The following is a 15537-nucleotide window of genomic DNA, read 5'->3' as shown; positions in this document are numbered from 1 at the left end:
GTTCATGGGGAGTCTTCAGGCAAGAATAATGGAGTGGGTTGCCATGCCCTCCTCCAGGGATCTTCCCAACTCAGGCTTTGCTGTCCTTCACTCTCTCTTGGAGTTTGCTCAAACTCATGTCCATCGAGTTAGTGATGCCATCCAACCAACTCATCCTCTGTCATTCCCTTCTCCTCCCACCTTCAATCTTTCTCAGAATCAGGTTCTTTTCCCGTGAGTAGGTCTTCACATCAGGTGGCCAAAGTATTGGAACTTTAGCTTCAGTATCAGTCCTTCCAATGAATATTCAGGATTGATTCCCTTTATGATTGACTGGTTGGATCTCCTTGCAGTCCAAGGGACTCTCAAGAGTCTTCTCCAACACCACAGTTCAATAAGTGCTCAGTCTTCTTTATGGTCCAACTCTCACATCCATACATAACTACTCAAAAAATCATAACTTTGATGATATGGACCTTTGTTAGCAAAGTAATGGAGAAGGCAATGGAAACCCACTCCAGTAATTTTGCCTGGAATATCCCATGGATGGAGGAGCCTGGTAGGCTGCAGTCCATGGGGTTGTGAAGAGCTGGACATGACTGAGCAACTTCCCTTTCACTTTTCACTTTCATGCATTGGAGAAGGAAATGGCAACCCACTCCAGTGTTCTTGCCTCAGAGTCCCAGGGATGGGGAGCCTGGTGGGCTGCCGTTTATGAGCTCTCACAGAGTCAACACAACTGAAGCGACTTAGCAACAACAGCAAAGTAATAATGTCTCTGCTTTTTAACATGTGGTCTAAGTTTGTCATAGATCTTCTTCCAAGGAGTAAACATCTTTTAATTTCATGGCTGCAGTCACCATCTGCAGTGATTTTGGAGCCCCCCAAAATAAAAGTCTGTCACTGTTTCCACTGTTTCCCCGTCTATTTGCCATGAAGTGATTGGACCAGATGCCATGATCTTCGTTTTCTGAAGGTTGAGTTGTTGTTGTTGTTTTCTCATTAAACTGTTTTTAATGGGTCTCAAATTCTGTGACAGATTTTTGGTCAAGTTGTTTTCATTAAAAAGTACTGATTTTAAAAAATAATAACTTAAACTGCCACAAAAAACATATGGTCCACAAAAACATTCTCCTTTCCTTCTGAAGGTTTTACGATGCATTGTTATTAACCAGTCTTTTGCTATTAAACTTAAATGGCCCATTGAGACAAACAGTTCTGAGGCCGTTCTTCCACCACTGATTAAGGCTTGGGGTGGCAGGTATTGGGGATAATATTCATTCAGCCTTCCTTCTGAGCTTTCTGGGCAGACTTGGTGACCCAGCTGCCTTCTTGCCCACAGTTTTGATGACACCCACAGCGACCGTCCATCTCATGTCACGCACTGCAAAACGGCCCAAGGGAGGACAGTCAGAGACACTCTCGACACACGTAGGCTCACCAGGAGCCATGTCAACAATGGCAGCATCGCCAGATTTCAAGGATGTAGGGCCATCTTCCAGCTTTTCCCCAGAATGACGATCAATCTTCTCCTTCAGCTCAGCAAACTTGCAAGCAATGTGAGCTGTGTGACAATCCAGCACAGGTGCATATCCAGCGCTGATCTGGCCTGGATGGTTCAAAACAATCAGCTGAGCCATGAAGCCAGCACCTTCCATTGGTGAGTCGTTTTTGCTGTCACCTGCCATGTTGCCATGACGAACATCTTTGACAGACGTTCTTGCCATGGAAGCCCGCGTTGTCCCCAGGAAGGGCTTCACTCAGGGCCTCACGGTGCATTTCTGCAGACTTCACTCCAGTTGTTACATTGACTGGAGCGAAGGTGACCACCATGCCAGGTTTGAGAGCACCAGTCTCCACGCGACCCACAGGGACAGTACCGATACCACCAACTTTATAGACATCCTGGAGGGGCAAGCACAAGTGTCTGTCTGTTGGGCGAGTTGGTGGCAGGATGTAACCCGGAGCTTCAGGTAGGGTGGTTCCATGGGTATTGCCATCCTTACGGGGGACTTTCCACCCCTTGAACCATGATGGCCTGTTAGCACTTGGCTCCAGGATGTTGTCACTGTTCCAGCCAGAAATTGGTGCAAATGCTACCATGTCGGGGTTGTAGCCAATTTCCTCAATGTGGGCGCTGACTTCCTTAACAGTTTCCTCGTATCTCTTCTGGCTGTAGGGTGACTGCGTGGAATCCACTTTAACTCCAGCAATGAGTTGTTTCACACCCAGAGTGCAAGCCAGAAGGACACGCTCACGGGTCTGCCCGCTCTCGGGGATGCCAGCTTCAAATTCCCCGGCACCAGCAGCGACAGTCAGGACAGCACAGTCAGCCTGGGAGGCGCCTGGAATCACGTGTTTGATGAAGTCTCTGTCCGGGGGCATCAACGATGGTAACACAGCGCTTGCTGGCCTCAGATTTCCGCAGGGAGATAGCGAGGGTGATACCACGCTCACGAGCAGCTTTCAGTTTGTGCAAGACCCAGGCATACCTGGGAGCCCTTCCCTCTCGGCAGCCTCCTTCTCCAACTTTTCCATTGTTCTCTTGTCGGTCCCGCCGCACTTGTAGACCAGATGGCCAGTCGTGGTAGACCTCCCTGAACCTATGTGCCTGATGACGACAATGCTGACGCGGGTCTTTTTCTTTCCCGTTTTTGCTTAGGTTTAGCGGTGGTTTTCACGACACCTGTGTCCTGGCAACAAACCCGTTTCGAAAATGCAAAGGTTGAGTTTTAAGTCAGCTTTTTCACTCTCCTCTTTCACTTTCATCAAGAGGCTCTTTATTTCCTCTTCACTTTCTGCCCTAAGGGTGATGTCATCTGCATATCTCTGAGTAATGTACAATTAATTAAAAGCCAAAGGCTGGGATTATGAATTTATGAATTATGAATTACTAAAATTTAAAAAATGTCACTTCTAGTCCCATCTACAAAAACCTAGAGGAACTTTATCAAAATATTTCATAAGAGTTCTGAAAAGTAACAAAAAAGCTTACATTTACTGGGTACTTCTATGCCAGGCACTGTTTTAAATCTCACTGGATAATTTGGTAGGTACCTGCATTTCTTTCATATCATAGACAATGATACTGAGGGACCAATAGATTTATTGTTTACTAGAGGTAACGCTTTTAGATATCAGTGGAGAGGTTGCATTTGCATAGTCTGACTTCGGAGGCTTCATTTGCACCACTACTCTATACTCAAAATGACAACTGTGTCATGCCTTTTATAGGCTAATTAAAACCTAAAGATGTCCAAATTTGTAGTTATATAACTTGTATAGTATAGATTAGATTCTATAAACATGTCTATTACTTTTCGTGGATATCAGCATCAGATTCATTGGTGTATATTTAACAAATTTATATTTTTCTCTTAGAAGTTGTCACATTAGGTTGATACAGAGGCCCTGTTTGAGTTTCCTGTGCCATACAGCAAATGGATGAATGGATAAAGAAATAGTAGTACATATACACAATGGAATATTACTCATCCTAAAAATGAAGGAATTTGAGTAAGTTCTAATGAGGCGGACAAAGCTAGAGCCTGTTATACAGGATGAAGTAAGTCAAAAAGAGAAAGAGAAATGTTGTATGTTAATGTATATATATATGGAATCTAGAAAGATGGTATTGATGAATTTATTTGCAAGGCAGCAATGGAGAAATAGGCATAGAGAGCAGACTTATGGACTTTGGGGAGAGGGGAGAAGAGGGTGAGATGTATGGAGAGAGTAACATGGAAACTTCCATCACCATATCTAAAATAGACAGCAACGGAAATTTGCTATATGACTCAGAGAACTCACAAAGGGACTCGGTATTAACCTAGGGGTGCAGTGGGGAGGGAGATGGGAGGGAGTTTCAAAAGTGAGGGGATATATGTTTACCTATGGTTGATTCATGTTGAGGTTTGACAGAAAACAACAAAATTTTGTAAAGCAATTATCCTTCAATAAAAAAATAAATTTAAAAAATTGTCATGTTAACTCACATTCTGACATGAAATACCTCACTTACTATTCATGACTTCTCAGAAATTATAGATAAGGATTTATAAGTCATATTAAGAATATCAATAAATAACACCAAGTAAGTTCTTACTGTGTCAGTGTTATTACCAATACTTGACATGTAATATAACCAGAATCTCATGAAGTAGATACTATAGTTATCCTAATATTCAGCGATAAATCACTTGTGGTTTCTGGGATTCTTGGGAACTTTAGACTCTCTTTCATTTTGTTATTGACATGACTATTACAACTTTATTCCATTTAAATTCCAAAAGAAACCCATGAATTAAATAGTTATATTATGATGTTTTACACAGCATATATAAAACATGGACACATGGAGAAGTGCAGTATCCTCTCTTAAAATTTCAACTACCTTAAATGTCAATCCTCTCTTTCTAATATTAATTATATATCTTAAAATATAACTATAACCATTCTTATAAATAATTAGCACAATGTGAATTGAATTGCATTATTCCAATTCATATCATTTAATAGCATTATAATATACTTAAGCAACAGCCATGTCTTTCCTGTTACCCTCTTAATTTTAATAAAATTTAAAAGTTAATTTTCTTTCAACATTTATTTCATCACACAGAAATCACCATAGTCTAGGCTTTATTTTTTTATCAGTGTTAATAGTTGACATCACCTCAATATATCTATTATTAAATATATTAATATTAGTAAGAGAAATGTCTTCTTTAATACCCACTCTAAGTCTGATACTCTCAAGAGGTGAGGTGGGATAACCAAGTTACTGAGGCTGACAGGATGAACAGGGTCAACGTTCCTTATTTCAGGCATTCAAATGTATATGCCCCCTACGGGAATCAGACATGCCTTCTTCAACCTAGTTACACTGTGACCCATTTAATTTTACAGCAATCTGGTATACTAAGGATTAGCCTCTCAACAGATTGAATGAGAAAACAGATGTCTTGAAAACTAAGTGTCTTGCATAAGCCCATGTAAATGTGTGTATAGAAACCCAGGATTCAAACCCACCTTTGCTGATTCTAGAACCTGTGCTTTGCTGATATCTCTGTTTTGCTCATCCCTGCCCTGCTGAGCTGCTGTTTGTTGCTGACTTCTGCCTGTCTCTCTTAAGACCTCCCTTTGTCTCTCTCTCTCTCCTATTCTAGACAAGAGAAGCGACGTAAGCTACACAAGAAGAAACAAAGTCTTTTCTGAAAGGGAAATTTCTGAAGGCTAAATGTGACTTACATTCAACAGCAGGAAGTTTCATTATTGTCAAGTATGAAGGGCCTATAAGAGTCCATTTTATAAATGGGAAAATGAGACAAAACGGAGGAAGATTTTGCCTCAAAGTCACACACCTAGTAAACGATAGAATTGAGCAGAGGACCTAGGTCTTCTGAGTCATGTATTGACACTGTTGTTTCCCAAATTATGGGGATATAGGATGAGGCAGTTCTTAAGATGATTTTAGCTGTTACATGGCAACAGCGCATAGTGAGAAAGTTACTCCCATTTCAATTCTTTACAATCTTTCTATGAAAAATTTTCAGTTTAATGCTAGTGTGTCTTTTAACCCCCACTTAAACATGCCTTAACCCTTGCTTTCTGGTGTTAAAGAACATACAATAATCCTTATCCCTTGAAAGCTGCTACAACTCTTTATTAGAGGACTTGCCACATGAATGGAAATTGGTCTTGGCCCTCAGATACTGGTAGGACGTAAAAAGGTTGTTCAGAGTGTCTAAGATTGCATACCCAGTGCCATCAGCCTGGGCAGTTATAATCACAATTTCTGGAATAGTTGGTTCTGTGAGCGAAACAACTAAATTCAGTTGACAGTAACCTATTTTAAGTCTTCAGATCCCATGAGCCTTTTTCACTGGCATCATGGCAATTGTGTTGAAATATTTCATCTCTGATTATTCTTGCTGATATTAAGTACTAATCAAGGCTGTGTTTTCCCTTTCTCTCCCTGGCATTCCATATTACTTTTGTTGAGCCATGAGAGAAGGGTCAGGAGGTGGTTTGAAAGTGACTTACATATCCCACTAACTTCCTCACATTCAGTTATTTCCAATCAGGGGATCCCCTCTGATCCTTTATGAACATTCTTATTACAAGCATGTAAAACATTGATCACAATTAAAAATTCAGCAGAAGTCACAATAGTGCATGAATCATTTTAAAGGTCCCCATGCAGAAGATGGGCTTCCTGGATAGCTCAGCTGGTAAAGAATCTTCCTGCAATGCAGGAAACCTGGGTTCAATCCATGAGTTGGGAAGATTCCTTGAAGAAGGGACAGACTACCCATTCCATGGGTAGTCTCCAGTATTCTGGCCTGGAGAATTCCATGGACTGTATAGTCCATGGGGTTGCAAGGAGTTGGACACGACTGAGAAACTTTCACTTTCACCCACAAGATACCTTCAATTTCCCTTCTTTGCTGTGACTCTTATACCAAATCCACCAGTTAAATTTGAGTTCTTCCCTAGGTGGCTCAGTGGTTAAAAAAAAAAAAAAAAAAAAAAGCCCACCTGCCCATGCAGGAGATGGAGAAGACACCGGCTTGATCCCTGTGTCAGGAAAGTTCCCTGGAGGAGGAAATGACAACCCACCCCAGTATTCTTACCTGGGAAATCCCATGGGCAAAGGGGCATCTGTGCTACAGTCCTGGGAATCACAAAGAGTCAGACACAACTGAGCACACACGCCCAACAGGAGCAGGTGCTATGGTGACTTGGCGTCTGTAATCAATAGAACCACACGGTTTGAGTCCCTCCCTTTCCCAGAATTCCTCACGGTACTCACAATAAGGTGATTATGGCCTTTGACTCCCCCTGTGAGACAAGGAACTCTAGCTGCATCACTCATCATTACTCTCCATAGACTATCTGAGGCCAAGGTGGACTGGAAAGGAGGAGTCAAGGGGTTTGAAAGGAGAGTGTCTCAGCACCAGTAAGTATGGTTTTGCATTTACTTTTGATTTGGGCCATCATGGCAGTGTCTTGTGGCTCAATCAGGAATATCTCTGATGCTTTTTGAGTTTACTCTATGCTGTATTGAATGGTGAGATCCTAGTGGCTTATACTAGCTATTCCAGACATAAAGACTTCCAGATTTATCCATATTATTTTTTCTGAATGGGGCCATGGGGTTTGCTCCTCTTGACTGACTTTGGCTTGTCTAGAGCATTCAGGCTTTAAAACAATGTCTGTAGTCTTTCAGATCATTTTTTATTTCATTGACACAAATAATACTTCTTAAGTTTTCACCTAGCTTCGCTGTAGAACTGTGAGAATTTTCAAGGTTGATGGTGATGACTGAAGAATTTGGGGGACAGTTCCTGTATATCTTTGGGACAGTTTCTCATTCTCCAGTTAATTACATTAATCAGTATTATAAACCCAATCTGCTTTGAAGACTATATCAGTTTAATGTATAATATTTATTTCCAAAACTTTAACGTTTCCACCTGGAAGTCAGGAAAGACTAGAAAATCACACAATAAAATGTATTTTCTTTGGGATTTTAAGAATCTTAGAGCCATATTTTGAGCTTATGAATAGGGACTCTGAAGTATTTACCATCTATGTACCTATGTGTTGACATTTCAGTCTTATAAGTATGTCCTATATTTGCATTGTCCTTGATTCTAATGCTCTAATTCAAAAATTACAATTCTAAGAGTAACTCTTGTTAAGCACCAAATTCTTTAATCAGTTGTAATTTATGAGTAATATACAGAGAAATAGATAGTTCCTCACTGATTCTCAAATACATTTTAGAATTTTCTACCCTACTGAAACATGGTTGGATGACATCACCAACTCGATGGACATGAGTTTGAGCAAGCTCCGGGAGTTGGTGATGGACAGGGAAGCCGGGTCTGCTGCAGTCCATGGGGTCACAAAGATCAGACACGACTGAGCGACTCAACTGAGCTGACTGAAAACTTCAGTAATGATAGACCCTGGTTCTTTTCTTTGTTCACAAACATCTGCACATGTGGGACGACACACATTCACCCTAAAGCTTCAAGCTTCACATTCAGGCGGGGGTATTTATGGAACTCAGCTAAACCCTCTTGCCACTTTTGGACAGATAATATTTTCCTCTGCAAAAGGATGAATTGAGTTGTTTTTGCTTTTGTGAACAGCGACATACTGTTACAAAATTTTCCCAATCCAATTGCACCAAAAATAATGCAGATTTATCTCCATAATGAGGTTCATTTTGTCTCCAATTACCAGATGAATTTGTTTATTATAGACATCATCAAAGTTACTTTGTTGAAAATCTATCAGTGTCAAAATCTTTCCTAAGTATCTTTGGATTGGTGTAGATAACCTTAGAGTGATGTTCATTTCCTCTTGTCCATTCCAAAGTTATTTCAGGTCTTGATCGCTATTTCTGTGGATTTTCAAACAGATTTTCTGGTCTTCCTATTTCCAAGTGGAAATGTTAAAGTTTTTAACACAAATGTTATACTTTAAACTGATATAGTCTTCAAAGCAGTATCTGGTAAACAGTTTAATTAGTAAGACCCTGAAAAACAGTGAACACAAAACCTGCCTCAAAACTGAGGCCGTTTGAATTACAAATTGGTTGGGGAGCTGACTGTAAAAGGTAAAACTTTATTTTTTCTCCTATTTGATAGATTCATGAAAGAAAATTGCTTGTGCTAAGACGAAAGGAGATAAATTCTGCATGACCTCCAAAGTCCTGTTCTCTAAAATTTCTAGAACTCATACGGCTTATCTAAACCTTTCTCTTTATGTCAGAGTGCATGATTATGTGCTTATTAACTTTATCCCATACTCTCAAAGGAAAATAAAGAAAAAATAAATAAGGCTTAATGTCTATTTGATGTTTTTATTGATTTATAGTTGACTGCAATATTGTGCTTCAGGTATAGAGCAAAGTGATTCATTTATCTAGATATATATTCAGTCACTATGGAAAACAGTATGCAGGTCACTTAAAAATCTAAAAATACAGTTACCATACAATCCAGCATTCCCACTCCTAACTATCCATCTAGAAAAACAAAGACCCTAATTCTAAAAGATACATGCACCCCAACTTTCATAGCAGCATTATTTACGATAGATAAGACAAGGAAAAAACTCAAATGCCAACTAGCAGATTATGTATGTCCCGTTTTATTAAGCCAATCATCCACTAATGGACATTTGAGTTGTTTCCATATCTAGGCTATTGTATATAGTGCTGCTGTGAATGTTGGGGGTGCAAGTATATTTCCAAATTAGGGTCTTCATTTTTCCAAGTAAATAATCAGGCATGGAAATGATGTTGAATCATATGGTAACTCTATTTTTAGGTTTTTAAGGGACTTCCACAATATTTTCCATAGTGGCTGCAGCAATTTCCATTTCCACTAACAGTGTACGAGAGTTCCCTTTACTCCACTCCCTCTGAGCATTTATTATTTCTAGACTTGTCATTATAGCCATTCTGACCCATGTGAAGTGATACCTTATTGTGGTTTTGATTTGCATTTCTCTATTAACTAGTGATGTCAAGCACGTCTTCATTTGCCTGTTGACCATCTACATCTTCTTTGGAAAAATATCTGTTTGGGTCTTCTGCCATTTTTTGACTGGATTGTTTATTTGATATTGAGTTGCATGAGCTGTTTGTAAATAGGGTGTTAACTCCTGTGGGTCACATCATTTGCAAATATTTTCTCCCATTCCATCGGTTGTCTTTCTGTCTGGTTAATGTTTCCTTTGCTGTGCAAAAACATAAATTTGATTTGATGCCATTTGCTTGTTTTTGCTTTTATTTCTTTTGCCTGGGGAGGCTAATCTAAGAAAGTATTGCCTGGATCTATGTCCAAGATATCTTGCCTGTGTAGTCTGCTAGAATTTTCATTGTGTTATCTCTTAAGTTTGCCATTCCCTTCTCCAGTGGACCACATTCTGTCAGACCTCTCCACCATGACCCGTCCGTCTTAGCTGGCCCCACACGGCATGGCTTAGTTTCATTGAGTTGGACAAGGCTGTGGTCCTGTGATCAGATTGGCTAGTTTTCTGTGATTATGGTTTTAGTGTGTTTGCCTTCTGATGCCCTCTCGCAAGACCGACCATCTTACTTAGGTTTCTCTTAACTTGGACGTGAGGTATCTCTTCACAGCTGCTCCAGCAAAGCACAGAATGTGGTCCACTGGAGAAGGTAATGGCAAACCAGTTCAGTATTCTTGCCTTGAGAACCCCATGAGCAGTATGAAAAGGCAAAATGATAGGATACTGAAAGAGGAACCCCCCAGGTCAGTAGGTGCCCAATATGCTACTGGAGATCAGTGGAGAAATAACTCCAGAAAGAATGAAGGGATGGAGCCAAAGCAAAAACAATACCCCGTTGTGGATGGGACTGGTGATAGAAGCAAGGCCCGATGCTGTAAAGAACAATGTTGCATAGGAACTTAGAATGTTAGGTCCATGAATCAAGGCAAATTAGAAGTGGTCAAACAGGAGATGACAAGAGTGAACATCGACATCCTGGGAATCAGCAAAGTAAAATGGACTGGAATGGGTGATAACCATTATATCTACTACTGTGGGCAGGAATCCCTTAGAAGAAATGGAGTAGCCATCATGGTCAACAAAAGAGTCTGAAATGCAGTACTTGGACGCAATCTCAAAAACAACAGAATGATCTCTGTTCATTTCCAAGGCAAACCATTCAATGTCACAGTAATCCAAGCCTATGCCCCAAGGCAGTAATGCTGGAGAAGCTGAAGTTGAACGGTCTACAAAGATCTACAAGACCTGTTAGAACTAACACCAAAAAAGATGTCCTTTTCATTATAGGGGACTGGAATGCAAAAGTAGGAAGTCAAGAAAAACCTGGCAAATTAACAGGCAAATTTGGCCTTGGAGTACAGAATGAAGCAGGGCAAAGATTAACAGAGTTTTGTCAAGAGAATGCACTGGTCATAGCAAACACCTTCTTCCAACAACACAAGAGAAGTCTCTACACATGGACATCACCAGATGATCAACACCAAAATCAGATTGATTATATTCTTTGCAGCCAAAGATGGACAAGCTCTATACAGTCAGCAGAAACAAGACTGGGAGCTGACTGTGGCTCAGATCATGAACTCCTTATTGCTCAATGCAGACTTAAAGTGAAGAAAGTAGGGAATACCACTAGACCATTCAGGTATGACCTAAATCAAATGCCTTATGATTATACAGTAGAAGTGAGAAATAGATTTAAGGGACTAGATCTGATAAACAGAGTGCCTGATGAACTATGGATGGAGGTTCATGACATTGTACAGGAGACAAGGATCAAGACCATCCCCATGGAAAAGAAATGCAAAAAAGCAAAATGGCTGTCTGAGGAGGCCTTACAAATAGCTGTGAAAACAATAGAAGTGAAAAGCAAAGGAGAAAAGGAAAGATATTCCCATTTGAATGCAGAGTCCCAAAGAATAGCAAGGAGAGATAAGAAAGCTTTCATCAACCACCAGTGCAAAGAAATAGAGGAAAAAAAAAACAGAATGGGAAAGATTAGAAATCTCTTCAAGAAAGCTAGAGATACCAAGGGAACATTTCATGCAAAGATGGGCTCAATAAAGGATAAAAATGGTATGGACCCAACAGAAGCAGAAGATATTAAGAAGAGGTGGCAAGAATACACAGAAGAACTGTATAAAAAGGATCTTCATGACACAGATAATCACGATGGTGTGATCACTCACCTAGAACCAGATATCCTCGAATGTGAAGTCAAGTGGGCCTTAGAAAGCATCACTACCAACAAAGCTAGTGGAGGTGATGAAATTCCAGTTGAACTATTTCAAATCCTGAAAGATGATGTTGTGAAAGTGCTGCACTCAATATGCCAGCAAATTTGGAAAACTCAGCAGTGGCCACAGGACTGGAAAAGGTCAGTTTTCATTCTAATCCCAAAGAAAGGCAATGCCAAAGAATGCTCAAACTACCGCACAATTACACTCATTCACACACTAGTAAAGGAATGCTCAAAATTCTCCAAGCCAGGCTTCAGCAATACGTGAACCGTGAACTTCCAGATGTTCAAGCTCATTTTAGAAAAGGCAGAGGAACCAGAGATCAAATTGCCAACATCCGATGGATCATCGAAAAAGCAAGAGAGTTCCAGAAAAACATCTATTTCTGCTTTATTGACTATGCCAAGGCCTTCGACTGTGTGGATCACAATAACCTGTGGAAAATTCTGAAAGAGATGGGCATACCAGACCACCTGACATGCCTCTTGAGAAACCTGTATGCAGGTCAGGAAGCAACAGTTAGAACTGGACATGGAACAACAGACTGGTTCCAAATAGGAAAAGGAGTACATCAAGGCTGTATTTTGTTACCCTGCTTATTTAACTTATATGCAGAGTACATCATGAGAAACCCTGGGCTGGAAGAAGCACAAGCTGGAATTAAGATTGCCAGGAGAAATATCAATAACCTCAGATATGCAGATGACACCACCCTTATGGCAGAGAGTGAAGAGGAACTAAAAAGCCTCTTGATGAAAGTGAAGAGGAGAGTGAAAAAGTTGGCTTAAAGCTCAACATTCAGAAAACTAAGATCGTGGCATCTGGTCCCATCACTTCATGGGATATAGATGGGGAAACAGTGGAAACAGTGTCTGACTTTATTTTTTTGGGCTCTTAAATCACTGTTGATGGTGATTGCAGCCATGAAATTAAAAGACGCTTACTCCTTGGAAGGAAAGATATGACCAACCTAGACAGCGTATTAAAAAGCAGAGACATTACTTTGCCAACAAAGGTCCATCTAGTCAAGGCTATGGTTTTTCCAGTGGTCATGTATGGATGTGAGAGTTTGACTGTGAAGAAAGCTGAGTGCCGAAGAGGTGATGCTTTTGAAGTGTGGTGTTGGAGAAGACTCTCGAAAGTCCCTTGGACTGCAAGGAGATCCAACCAGTCCATCCTAAAGGAGATCAGTCCTGGGTGTTCATTGGAAGGACTGAAGCTGAAGCTGAAGCTCTACTTTGACTACCTCATTCGAAGAGTTGACTCATTGGAAAAGACCTTGATGCTGGGTGGGATTGGGGGCAGGAGGAGAAGGGGACGACAGAGGATGAGATGGCTGGATGGCATCACCGACTCGATGGACATGAGTTTGAGTAAACTCCAGAAGATAGTGATGGACAGGGAGGCCTGGCGTGCTGCAGCCCATGGGGTCACAGAGAATCGACATGACTGAGCAACTGAACTGAACTGAACTGAACTGACTGATGTCTTAAGTTTTGTCTTTAAACCATTTGAGTTTACTTTTATATCTGGAAGTACAAAGGAAGTTAGGAAGTGTTCTAACTTCTTTAATTTACATGCAGCTGTCCAGCTTTCCTAACATCACTTTTTGAAGTGACTGTCTTTTCTCCATTGCCTTATCTTGCTAGGTAGAGTATCCTAGGTTGCAAATTTTTCCCTTTCAAGACCTTGAATATATCACGATACTCCCTTCTGGCCTGCAGCTTCTGTCATCACCTGATAGCCTTATGGGGGTTCACCTACAATTGATTTTGTTTTTTTTCTTACTGTCTTTAGAATCTTCTTTTTAACTTTTGCCATTTAATTATGATTTGTCTTGGTATGAGTCTGTTTGGATTCAACTTGTTTGGTATCCTCTGTGCTTCTGGTACTTGGATATCTGTTTTCTTATTTATGTTTGGGATGTTTTCAGCATGATTTTTTCAAATACATTTTTGAACACTTTTTTTCTCTCCTTCCCCTATCATGTGTAGTTTTCAGATTTTATTTTATCTGTTAGATCCCCAAATTGCTATTTAAAAAAAAAAAAAAATTGTCTCTCTGCTTGCTGTCTTGATTCAGTGATTTCCATTATTCTATCTTCCAGATCACCTGTTCATTCTTCTCTGTCTTTTGGTCCTCTAGTCATTGCTTCTAGATTGCTTTTTATCTCGGAAATTGAACTAATTTTGATTGGTACATCTTTATACTTTCTTGTTCCTTGATTTCTCTTGATAATCTTTCTTAATTGAGTTACCATTTTTACTACCTTGAACCCTGGGTTGGGAAGATCCCCTGGAGAAGGAAATGGCATCCCACTCCAGTATCCTTGCCTGGAAAATCTCATGGACAGAGGAGCCTGGTGGGCTGCAGTCCATGTGGTCGCAAAGAGTTTGGCACAACTGAGTGACTAACACTTACTTACTTACTTGAACTCAGGGTCTAGTAAATTAGTGAGCTCTTTTTCATGATTTGCTCTTTCAGGGGATTTGTCTGGTTCTTTGAATTGGGAGTATTTCTCTGTGTTGTCATTTCCTTAACTCTCTATGTTGCTATAAATTTAGGAGAAACAGTTACCAACTTTGGTCTGGAAGGGGTGTTGTTTTGTGGGAGTATCCCTGGGTAGACCGGGTTTGTACAATGTTTTTGGAGCGAGGGCTGGTTTTGGCCCCCAGCCATGCGCTTCCTCAAGGTTAGCTGGCCCTTTCCCCTTGGTAGCGGTGTGGTGGGAGTTCTAGTATCTACAGCCTGTGCTGACGTGGGGTGGGGTTTCCTCTCCACACCGTGGCTATTGCCACCCCGCCAGGCGTGGGGTCTGCTCCCCCACGAGGGCCAGGGTTGATCACGGTCCAAGCCCTCAAGGGTGTGCCCCGCTGCACACAGGCAGTCGCTAAAGCAAGTGAGGTCATGTGGTCACAGAGGGCCCGTGTGCCCTCAGCGTGCACACATGTTCTACTCGGAGGCCGTCCAAGGCTCTGCGGCGTTCATCCCCGGCCCAGCACAGGGCCACGGGGTGGAATAGGCGAGGGCTGGGGGTCGGGGTGTTGTGGCTGCAGGTGCCCCATGCTGCATCAGAGATGGGGGCCACCCCTGCGGCAGACGTTTCCCAGGTCCTTCTGACCCCGCTCCAGCACCGCCCTGCTGCCTGGGGCGGGCGGGCACCTCTGCTGGGAGAGGAGCCTCTGTACCCTCCCGAGAGCCCTGGCCGTGGTCCTCGTGGCCCCACCCCAGCTGCCCCCTTCCTGTCTCCGTGAGTCCTCCCCCGGGCCTGGCTGCCTGAGACTCAGTGTCTCCTTGCCGCAGGCATTTGGGGTGCCACCCGGTCCATAGGCTGGCAGTCCCCCATGACTACACTCACCACCCGGTGTGTGACCTAGCAGTGGCCACCAGGCACCCTGGTCTGTCTCTGGGCAGCTCGACTGAGTCCCTGCCCAGATCCCAGGCCCAGCTGTGCGGTGGAGTGAGCGGGGCTGGGGTGTTCACCCTATAGATGGCTGCATTTGGAAAGACGGCAACTGGCAGAAGGCTCTCTCCACCCTGATTGTCAGCAAGTTGGCACGTGTGCACTCCTGGAACAGAGTCGAGGCTTCTCCAGCCTTCTGTCTATCTCATCATCTCTCACCAAGCCGGGAGGACTGTCTCCTGCATGCTGGACTCCAGAAGTGGGGTGTCCAGCCTGGCTTAACCTCACTCCCCAGGGTGATGATCCACTTGTACAGACCTTGTAAATCCATCCCAGGGGCGTAGGTCCCTACCACAGGCCTTTTTT

General features: G+C 42.0%; 1 pseudogene; it reads right to left on the bottom strand.

Moving 5' to 3' along the window:
• Window positions 1–1260: 1260 nt before the first annotated feature.
• Window positions 1261–14447, bottom strand: LOC133062924 (elongation factor 1-alpha 1-like; annotated as a pseudogene).
• Between the last annotated feature and the right edge of the window lie 1090 nt (window positions 14448–15537).

This window comes from Dama dama, chromosome 9 (genome assembly GCF_033118175.1).
Source record: "Dama dama isolate Ldn47 chromosome 9, ASM3311817v1, whole genome shotgun sequence".
Lineage (NCBI taxonomy): Eukaryota > Metazoa > Chordata > Mammalia > Artiodactyla > Cervidae > Dama > Dama dama.
This window is presented reverse-complemented; position numbering and strand designations above follow the sequence as displayed.